At 45.5% G+C, this 11,659-nt stretch overlaps 1 pseudogene; it reads left to right on the forward strand.

Annotated features, from left to right (window-relative positions):
* The first annotated feature begins 1,919 nt into the window (after positions 1–1,919).
* LOC144775349 (lipoamide acyltransferase component of branched-chain alpha-keto acid dehydrogenase complex, mitochondrial pseudogene) lies at positions 1,920–3,457 on the forward strand (annotated as a pseudogene).
* The last annotated feature ends 8,202 nt before the right edge of the window (positions 3,458–11,659 follow it).

Genomic DNA, 11,659 nt, shown 5'->3' on the forward strand with positions numbered 1-11,659 from the left:
AGAGGTGCAGGAATTGTGCAAAGTGATAGGGACGATAGGCTTAGTGGTGGGAATATTCCAAAAGGTAGAGGAGATACAGTCAATACTTGAATTGGAAGAATCCAAGGCAAGGGAGCAGTAAGGACGTGTGATGGGTGCGTTTTGGCAGTTCAAAGAAATGTCCGAGGGACAGAATGGTCCCTGCAGTTGAAGTAAAGCAGTGCGAGAGTATGAAATAGGAGTATGGGCAGGGGAACTAAGCCCTGGGCCCGTGCTGGCGCGGACGGGCGCAGACGGGCTTAACTCTGGCGCGACTCCGGCGCGCCCACGTCGCGCCCGCTGCGCTCGTCCGCTGCGCTGACGCATGAGGAGCGTCTTTGTAGGCAGTGATGCGGTGGGGGAGGAGTCGGGAGGGCGGGGTAGGGACAAATTAAAAGCAAGAATGCCGTTCACCGCTCTTACTCAGCGGGACGGTCGAGGAATGAACAAACAAGCTGCTAGCAATATGAAGCCAAAAGGGGAACACATAAGAATAATCAAGTACCTCTGGAGAGTAAATAAGATACAATTAGCAGCAGTGAAAAGTGAGGCGGAGAGCAATTTAATTATTGATATCTACCATTAAATTAAGGGTCTTGCATGGGCTGATGCATGATCTCAGACAAACCTTTTCATTACATTTATATCTCAAATGGGAGAGGTACTGTCCAGGATTATATGTTCTTGTCTTTGCCACTTTGTCAGGATTTGAGATCACAGTCAGGTTGTAAAGTGATCCTTTCACTTCGGTCACAGCCTTTAATTTTAAATCCCTCATTAAATGATGCTTCATTATTATGTGACATCCCAACTGGGGACTGAGCAGTTGAGGCAAGTTAAGTGGAACCTATAAACGGGCAGGAAACTAAAGGAATGGAGAAGTGTATTTAGGGTTGAACGAAGGTATTTAAGTAATTGTCAAGATGATGCAGTAGGCCTAGCTGAGGTCACTGCCCTGAAAAGAGGGTTTGGTAAAAAAAGATGTTCATTGAATCATATGAGCTATTTAAAATTAAGAGACGTGTAGGCCCAAAGACTAAATCAAGTTATGACAGTGCATTAAAGGCCTAGAATGTTCCATCTCATCAAATAAAGGGAATGGAATAGAACTAGTCTATTTGATAAGGCATATCAAGCACTTTATACTTCTCTTCTTATAATGCAATGAATATGATAATTGATATCTATTACTACTTTCCTCTGGCGATGGCCACACAAACCTTATCTTCACCTGACGGGACAGCCCATTGTGGGGACAGTCTGCTGGAGAAAATCCCCCTTTTGAACCTGATCTCCCTTCGAGGGATTTTGAGTCAACTCAAATCTGGAGCACCTACAGATGTTGCCCCCCTAATATTTTAAATGTAATATCTGAGACTGTATCCTTAGTGACCTTGGATGTGATAAACGCTTCACTGGTAACGGGACTAGTGCCCTCCTGCTGGAAACAGGCAAAGGTTAGAGCCCTCTTAAAAAAACCTAACCTAGATCATGACGTGTTGGCAAACTACCGCCCTAGCTCACTATTACCAGGAATTGGTAAAATAGCTGAGAAGCATGTGAATCATACTCTCTCAACCTTTCTGGAAAATGATCACATCTTAATTCCTTACAGACTGGGTTCAGACCACAGCAAGGCACCGAAACTGCACTTGTGATAGTAGAATTAAGAAAAATTTAGGATGGAGTGGGTTGCGCTGCTCTTATTTTATTAGATCTCAGCGCAGCCTTCAACACGGTGAGCCATCATTTGTTAATTCAAACACTTAGGAATGCAGGAGTTGCCAGAACAGCGTTAAAGTGGCTACAGTCCTTTTTTAGAGGACAGATCTTTTGTAGTCTTTGAAGATGAAACCACCTCAAAGCGAATGGCCCTTAGATGTGGCTGGTGGGGAGGAGGAGCTCGCCCTTCTCCTAGTGCTTGTGTTGGCTCATCTGAGTTCTGGGATAAGATGGCGGCAGCGGTGACAGCTTGGAGGAGTGGGTACAGGTCCATGGGGCACTTGATCTGTGTTCGCCATTTGCGATCTTGTAGCAAAGTTAATTTGGTGAGACCAGTATACCCAGTAAACCGCTTAACCTTCAAGCTCAATCATCGGCATCGATTATTTAGGACAACTGCAGTTCCCAGTGGACAGGTTGTTCAATTTAAACTTTCGGATATTGGAGAAGGGATTACAGAAGTTACCGTGAAAGAATGGTATGTGAAAGAAGGAGACACTGTATAACAATTTGACAGCATTTGTGAAGTCCAGAGTGATAAAGTGTCTGTTACCATCACCAGTCGTTATGATGGAGTTATTAAAAAGCTGTACTACAATCTTGATGACATTGCTCTTGTGGGCAAACCTCTTGTGGACATAGAAACTGATGCAATAAAAGATGTGTCTGCAGAGGTGGATATTGTTGAAACGGCGGCCGTGTCTCACGAGGAGCACACTCACCAGGAGATCAAGGGCCACAAAACGCAGGCCACCCCGGCCGTGCGGCGCCTCGCCATGGAGAACAATATCAAGCTTAGTGAAATTGTGGCAACTGGAAAAGATGGCCGAATCCTCAAAGAAGACATCTTCTTCATTGCTAAACAGATAGGCGCCATTTTACCTCCTTCTCCTCAGGCTGAGATCATCCCTCCTGCCCCAAAGTCGGAGTTTGTTCCTGCAGCACCAAAGGGCCAGGTGCCTGTTATTTCATAGCCCCTATCCAGACCTGCCCTGGTCACAGAGAAGGACCGAATTGAGCCCTTAAAAGGCTTCCACAAAGCAATGGTCAAGACGATGAGTGTTGCTTTGAAGATTCCACATTTTGGTTATTGTGACGAGATTGACTTGACTCAGCTGGCCCAGCTAAGAAATAAACTGAAACCTGTGGCGGAAACCCGTGGCATTAAACTTTCCTTTATGCCATTCTTTATAAAGGCAGCTTCGCTGGGGCTGTTACATTACCCGGTGCTTAATTCATCGGTGGATGAAAACTGTCAAAATATCACATACAAGGCTGCTCATAACATTGGGATTGCTATGGACACACAAGGTGGTTTAATTGTACCCAATGTGAAGAATGTTCAAGCCTGCAGTATTTTTGAGATTGCTGCTGAAATAAATCGCTTGCAGACGTTGGGCTCTACTGGTCAGCTGGGAACAAAGGACCTTACGGCGGGACATTCACTCTTTCCAACATTGGGACAATTGGTGGCACCTACACAAAGCCAGTGATTCTTCCCCCTGAAGTAGCAATCGGAGCTATTGGAAAAATGCAGGTTTTGCCTCGATTTAATACTAAGGGTGAAGTAATTAGAGCACAAATCCTAAATGTGATCTGGTCAGCTGACCATAGAATTATTGATGGAGCCACCATGGCCCGCTTCTCCAATTTGTGGAAATCCTACTTGGAAAATCCTACTTCCATGCTTCTGGACCTCAAATGAAGGTGTGCACATCCACGAACATCCTGGGATTAAAGTGGACCTCTTTGAAGCTGACTATGCTAGCATCTCCAGTGTTATCATGCTCTGGTGAAACCTTTCAACACAGTTGTATAGATGTTGACTAATTTATTCTTTGTAGGGCTGTCATACTTTATAGGTCATGGTATGGTTACTGTTTCTCACTGGCTTTCTGGGAACCTTGATAAGCTGATGGAGCGGTCTGGAAGAAGACGAATCATGTGTAATGATCAAAACCTGGCTATCAGATGAATGTTCGCATTGAACTGCTGACTGTTTTTAGGGGTATTTCTTATCACTCAAAGATTTCAAATTGGAACAAAGTTATTTAAATTAAAAAGCAGTGTTTCTCCTCATCATCAATGTGATTAAATGAATACCATGTGGGGTTCCTCAGGGATCATCGCAGCGCCCCACTCTATTTAATGTTTACATGAGCCCCCTGGTGGAAGTAGTAACACCATTTGGCATCCAGATCATTACCTATGCTGACAATACTCAGTGGTGGTCTTGCTTAATCATCTGGAAAATTCAGGTTCGGGGTTGGCCTTATGGCTTGAAAAGGTGTCGAGTTGGGTGAACAGCGCTTGTTTAAAACTTAATGAAGCTAAGACAGAGCTGATGCTTTTGGGTAATCCTACCACATTGAGCTCAGGCTCATTTTGGCCTAGCTGCTTGGGGCCACCACCCTCCCCAAAAGAACAAATTAAGAGTCTGGGTGTATGGCTGGACTGCAATCTTGATTTTAAGGAGCAAGCACGCAAAGTTGCAGCTTGTTGTTATGGGATTTTAAAAATGTTAAGAAAGATCCTCTCCTTGCTACATTTTCCTGCAAGAGTGCTGGTCCAAGCATTGAGCTTGTCACGCATGGTTCAGCCTGTATATTCGTATATTTCATCCTCACTTTGGCCCAGCAACGTGATGCGCACACGAAAAATCCTCTCCTGTAATTTCCTCCTGCGCTGTGCTGCTGCATTGACCCTCTTCCTCGTTGCCAGCACGTAGAGGGCTGCCATTGTGAAGGTCTTCAGGGGTCTCCTGAGTCATTTTAAGGGGTTTCAGATGATTAGCACCTGTGTGTTTTTTTTTCTTCATTTTTTTTAACTTTACCACCCGATTGTGATTCCCCTTATTCTGCACTTGCTAAATAGCGAATTTCAGTTAAATCGCTGTTTGCAAGTTTACATGCATTGGATAGCGATTCTTTAAATTGCTAATCATAATTAGCGGTTGCTGTTGTATGTTCTTGATTCTCGCAGATTTAGCGATTGACGTTTTCGGTATTTTGGATGCTGCATTGGTAACTGGTGTTTTGTAGGCGCTTAGGGTCTATTTTACCGATTCGCTATTTTTGCTAGTGGTTTTTGTTTTGATGCATGTGCCAGATAGTAAATAGAAGGTCTGCTCCTAATATACCTTTCCCTTTAACATCACACAGGAGTCTGAATAACAGTCTAAGGGGATTGTGGCAAATGGAGTAATTATTTGCAAACCGCTTCAATATTTTAATTGCATAAATCAATTATGTTATGTTTGGAATGTTTTTATTAATATCTTAAGAGGGGATTTATTTAATTGGATATTACAATTTCCATTCAAGCACCTTATGATATTCGTCCTAGATGTAAATGTTGCATAATGTTTAGCTTATGGGACCAGATGTACCAACTATGTAAACAAGCATTTGCAATGCAATCGGTCTCGCATTTGTGAAAGTTAGAGCTATTGGGTTGTAAATAACAATGTTTTTTACTTTTGTTTTTTGTTTGCTAGTGTAGTGATAATATTTCTATAGGGCTATTGCCATTGATATAACCTCGCTGCAATGGAAAAAGTAAGAAAAAGTTGTCCTAATAAGACCTGATTTCTCAGTTAGGCAATGGACACAGGAACACCTATATATATCCTTTGTTTCCGACAAGCTGACATGATACCATCAAAATACTTGAAGACATGCGTAAATGTCCACAATATGATGATCGGTGTTATAGCGGGTCAATCAGGGTACACTTACCTAACCTTCAATGAAGGAGAAACTGTACCTATAGCATACAAATCCCACTTGTACACAAACGCTGCTGAAATGCGTTTTGCTTCCACAGAACAAATCCTGACACTGTGCTTAATTTGTAAATTATGAAGTCCAGGTGCTCAAATGTTTGTTGGAGGCCCACACCCACTTTCCCCGGCTCCACCCACTCACTCTATTGGCTCCACCCACATCCTCAACTGGCACCGCTGAAAGTCAGATGTAACGCGTGATCTGAATTTCATCATAGGAGCCTTCCTCAAGTAAAGTTTTGATAGGAAGTCCCCCGCCCCTCACACACACGTTATGCAGTCACACGCAGGTCAAGACCCGGCGCTAACAAAAATAAGTGCCGGTGCTAAGCACCGGAACGCTCCAGGTCAAATTAAGCTCTGCCTGACAGCAGTACAGACCGCTGAAGTAAGAGAAAGAGCACTGGCTCAGTGGAAGTGAATAATTGTTGTGACTCCGGTACCAGCCTTAGAGGCTGCTACGAAGGCAAGCGTTAGTAATGCTAAAGCCTTACATCCAAGATGGATACAACGGGCTAATTCTCTCACTGTAACAGATGTAGACTACAGATATGACCCTAGTTTAAAAACACAAGCATTTCTGAAATATGAACAAGAATATCCTCTACCAAATTAAATAATGCCTCTAGATCAGTATGAATATATCATTTACACTGACAGATCTGCTCAGCCGGCCATAGGAAATAAAAAACAATACAGCGCCATTTGTGCGATTGAAAAAGGTTGTATGCAGGAGGGTAAGTTCCATCCTAGCGATACGAAGACACCGTCTGTAGGACACTGCGCGGCTCAGCTGGCAGAATTAAAAGCCCTGTTACTGGCACTAATAACTATGGATCGAGAATCCCTAATATTGATTGTGTGTGATTCTTTTTACTGTATCCAGTCATACAAAGAATATCTGCATTACTGGGGTCAAATGGGTTTAAAGTCTCAAAAGGTGGCACAATTAAGCATAAAATGCAATGGAAACAGGAGGCTGAGTCGAAAAACGAACTAACAAGAGCTCACGTGATACACATGCTACTTCATCAACGTGATGGCATTCACGTTGAAGGGAATTCATTGGCCGATGAAGCCGCAAAGGGGGCAATACGTACTGCTGCCATAGCTGCAATCACTCGTTCAAAAACGAGAATAGACAGACAGATAATAGTATCTGTCATTGCCTCATGCAAAAACAACACAGACTTATCAAAAGGCTTTCCAATCAAGTACTCCTACAAGTTAGACGCAAACAACATTCTGTATTATCAAATTCCAGGAGTGGGGGATAGAGTAATACCAAACATTGATCGCAGATTAGGCTTAATGCTAGCTGCACACAAGGATCTAGGTTCTGCACATGCAGGGATTACCATGACAGATTCTGGTGGCCAGTGTTAACTAAACAAACAAAGAATTTTGTCCTAAATTGAGACATCTGCCAGCAGATGAAGGTTTCCACCGTGGTGCGTCCAGCACAGACACCTATATTATTATCAGACAGACCACTCGCTTGTGTCTATTTGGACCACTGCGGCCCCCTACAATCAGATGGGGCTTACTAGTATAACTTGGTGACAGTGGATTCATGCTCTAGATTCCTTTGGGTGTGGCCTCAGCGATCGGCTGACGCTCAAACTGTTATAAAAGATTTGCGAGTCTTTATAGGGATATACGCAGTTGGCACATAACATTCTGACCATGGCCCCACGTTTAGCTCCAGGGCTTACAAGGAAGCCATGGGAAGTTTGGTTGTAGCATTGCGGTACACCTCTCGTACCCTCCCGTGGGAAATTCGGCCATGGAGAGGAAAAACCGAGACTTTAAGCAATCTTTAACAGGAAGACTCTTAGGTTTGGGTGGTAGTTGGGTCAATCACTTATACGGGGTCCATTGAGCCCTTAATAATATGTCAAGACGTCCTCTAGGGGCTGTCACTCCTTAGGAGGTCCTATTTGGGAAAATAAAGTGGGTACCTGATCTCGATTATGAAAGCACAGTGATGGATGAAAAACCATTTGACATCAATAAACGTTTGGTTGTTTTATAGGATCTGAATGATTCCTGGGCACTACTAAGCAATGTGCAAGTAAAACGCACCGCCACTTGGGAAGTCAAATCAGTCATGGGAAGACCTGCCTGGGTCCCAAAAGTTGGGGATCTGATCAGGGAAAAGATCAAGGACAAGAAAGAATTTGGGCCATCATGCAGAAAGCCTGTACCTCTCCTGGCTGTCGAATGAACAAGAACAGTACTTCGTCCACCTCTTACTGGAAAAAAAGGAAATAGATTTGTCTCCATTGATCTGATCAAACCACACTATGTGGCTGATACTGAATAGTAGGCTCCTGGGTAGCCGACGCTCTCCTCTCGCTACCATACAGGAAGTTCAGAGTGAAAGATTCAAAACATTTGAAGAGTCACCAATACAAATTGATGGAATTTCCAATAATTAAATGGAACTCGTTCCTCTTGAAACATAACTTCAAAACACAAATGAAAGACAAATATCAATTCAGCCTAACACCGATGTCTACATTAATATGCCTCGACAAGAGACACCTGCCAGTTCAACAAAACCTGCTAAGCTATCAAAGATAGATCGATCTGCGCCTGGCTACTTCATCGATTTTGATACCTTCTCTCTTGATCCCAGTGAACCTGAGATAACACCAGCTCCACTTTACCGTAAGCAACTAATTCATGATTTTTTACACTTTTCTGAAACAAACTTACTTAGTATCACCCTGGCTCCAGCTCTGGATCACAACTGGAATATTGCTTTTTCTGTTCTGGATTGGCCTAGTGACTGTCTTTTGCTTACTCATGAATGAAAACTATCTCCCAAAAACATTACAGTATCAAATGTGAACTTGGTCCTGAAACCTCATACATCATCTCATCATAAACAAAGAGACCTGTTCTTCGTGAACATTACAGCTGTTTCAATTCCTGATGGCATAATTTGGGACAGGGTATTTGTTCCCACTGAACTTTTGGAAATATTACATTTATTTAAAATTTCTCTAAATTATATCATTACCTCCAGTACATTTTCTGACGATTGGGATTTTGAAACTGTAAATAATATGTTGTCTGATTTAGAACAATCCGCTGCATTTCCAAGCACTGAAATGTTAGAAGAGACATCTGATTTTGACACTATGTACTGTTACCATCATTATGGTCATCACTTTTTACACAAATCCAGTATCCCACAAAATGTTTTCACATACCACCAATGGGAACATTGACTGACACTACCAAAAGGTAGTTCGAGTATGTTTGCACAGAAATGTTCTTATTTTTCAGAATTAAACACTTCTGAACCAACCTCCTATTACTATAAGGTTCCACCTAGAACTGCACAGAAAAATATGCTGACTAACACCAAACAGGTTTATTCTGCATCCATAATTTCCCAACTGTCTGAAAAGGGTTTCAACTTATGGAAGGACACCATAGACATAAAATCAGTTTGTGGTTCAAAGGAATGGCAAGTTCATTGAACAGAAGCACTATTTAGAGCGTACCTCATTCCACAGCAGATAATATTTCTGAATGACACTGTGCAACAGACTTCCTGCCTTGGACTAGCCCAGAACAAGGATTTGAACACACCGCGGATTCCCACACTTTCGTACATCAATTTTACATCACGTGGCGGGGATACCATAGATGACATCACGCAGTAAAATACTTCAGACCCCGATTGGAAGGAATGGTTAGTTTGGCCCACAGACACAAACAGATGTCAATCAAGATTCAGAGGTACCACCAAAGGGTTTAGTATCCATAGGCCAGACCAACGCCATGTACAGGGAGAACATCCAGGGATGGTGACATCATACAGGGTGGGGTAGTTGTGCCTCGATTGGCTAAAAACCTCAAAACTGTCCCAGGTGAAACAACATTTATCCTTGCTCTCAGATGAGGTGGATCTAAGGGATTTTTTATTAGGTCCCCAAAAGCCACGTCGGGAACGTTTCTAATACGCTGTCTATAGTGAAATCTGGAAAATCTCTATACAAGAAGCTGCTGAGAGACTTCATGAAATAGATAGAATTAACCTAGTAAAGGCGCTAGCTGTAGTTGACAATGGTATGACTACATTAACAGCCAGGATTTATTCACTGGGGGTGGCTTGCAGGCCGATGGAGACGGACGCGTGAGCTCGGAGCTCCGCGCCCGGCCTCGCCACTTATTCTGTACAGCTGCTGAGTGCCCGGTGTTGGGGTCACATACCGGCCTTCACTGCCATTAGGCAACATCCGGACTTGATAATTGAGAGCCCCGGACCCCTGCATCGCGACAAACACTGAGCTGCGTGGAGGGGCAGATTTCGGCTCTGTGGGAACAAGATGGCAGCGTTCCGAGGCTCGGAGTGCCAGGAGATCACGTAGCACCTCTTTCCGGCCCCCGTGTTTCCTAATTTGATTCCGGAGCAGTATCGGGGGGCCAGACTGCCGGGTCGAGCACCTGAAGAATGATAAACATCGAGCTGCGTAGCAGAGCAGGCTTCGGCTCCGTGGCAACAAGATGGCAGCACTCGGAGGCTTGGAGCGCCCAGAGACTGCATATTAGCTCTGCCTGGACCCTGTGCATGTCGGTTTGAACCTGGAGCACAACTGGGGGGGCCTGCCTGCCTGGCTGAGCGCTGAAGGGGCGATTTAGGTGACGAATCGGGAGGTGCAATTCTCCAATGGTGTGTGGGCTCGAGCAATGTTCCGGAGACATTGTTCCCCCGCATATGAAGTACATGACCACCTTGGGCCAGAGTGGGGGCCCGTGCTGCGGCAGTACTTCCCTTGAGTGAGTAGCGGAAAGGCCCTCCCTCCGGGGGGCTCTCTGGGGGTATCTACCACAGCTGGTGGTGGAGCGCATGGGAGATGGTGCCATTCTGGAGGTGGTGCCCTCGGCTATTGCACCCTTGGACTGCTGCAGATCTTATGTAGATTGTGGAGCCATTAAACTCCCCCACACCCCAGGTGGCTGGAGATTGACTTGCCCAGGGCAGGCTGCTACTTACAGCGACCACTGTCAAGTGTGCTGCCCTGTCTGCCGGAGTACTGGAAGTGGGTGTTGGAGTTGCCCTCCTTTGTGCTGTGTCCCCTCCCTTGCCACCTGGGATGGACTGCTGTGGGGCCTGAGCACCCTTGCTTGGAGGCTCTTGCTCGGCGGCCTCGCTGTATAGCAGGGGGGAGACCGCTGGCCAGCTGGCGTTGCGTATGCTTTGGGCCCCTGTGAGCTGTTGAAGAGCTTGGGGGCACTGACTTGGGCCTAATCGGGGTTACCAGACTTTGGTGCCTGGCCACGGATGCACAACACGGGCCATAAGAGGGAGCACTACCTGGTCAACGATTTCACACTACGTGGTGCTGGTATTCGCACCTATTCCGGTCTCTGAGTGGGTGGGCACCACTAATCTGTCTTTGCCAGGCTGGTGGCTTTCCACTTCTGGAGACATGGGGAAACCCAGGGGCAAACAGATGGGGTCCCCCAGGATGGGAGGAATCGACCTCGGATCGTTGACAGCAAGATTTTCCTGAACCCCCAGCCAACAACTTAGTCCAGCAGCAACTGGCCCAGATCTTGCAGGCTATAGCGGATATCAAAGATACTTTGCATCAGGACATTGCTAATGTGGCGGTTGGGCTGGGGCTCCTACAGGCAGAACATTCCAAGCTGGCTGACTGGGTGTAGCAAACGGAGGCCTCCCTGGCGGACATGGCGCTAGAGCAGCAATCCTTCTTTGCCCAGATGGGGAATATCTCCCACAGAGTTAAAACGCTGGAGAAAAGAGCCGAGGATGCTGAAGGAAGTAACCGCAGAAATAACATAAGGGTGCTGGGCCTCCCGGAGTAAGTGAAAGGATCTAATATGCTCGATTACCTGGAGAGCTGGCTTCGAGACGTGGTGGCACCTGATGGACTGACCCATTTCTATACTCTGGAGAGGGCTCACCGGGTTCCTGCTCAGCCCCCGGCGCCGGAGAGGCCCCTGCGGCCGGTGGTCGCTCATCTCCTTCATTACAAGGATAGGTATCTCTTGCTGCAGAGGACGTGGTCCTCAGGGCCTTACACAGTGGCCAACAGCAGAGTGTCGCTCTTCCCGGATTATACGTTGGAGGTCCAGCGCCGCCGCACGTCC

Source organism: Lissotriton helveticus, chromosome 1_1, assembly GCF_964261635.1.
Source record: "Lissotriton helveticus chromosome 1_1, aLisHel1.1, whole genome shotgun sequence".
NCBI classification, from domain to species: domain Eukaryota; kingdom Metazoa; phylum Chordata; class Amphibia; order Caudata; family Salamandridae; genus Lissotriton; species Lissotriton helveticus.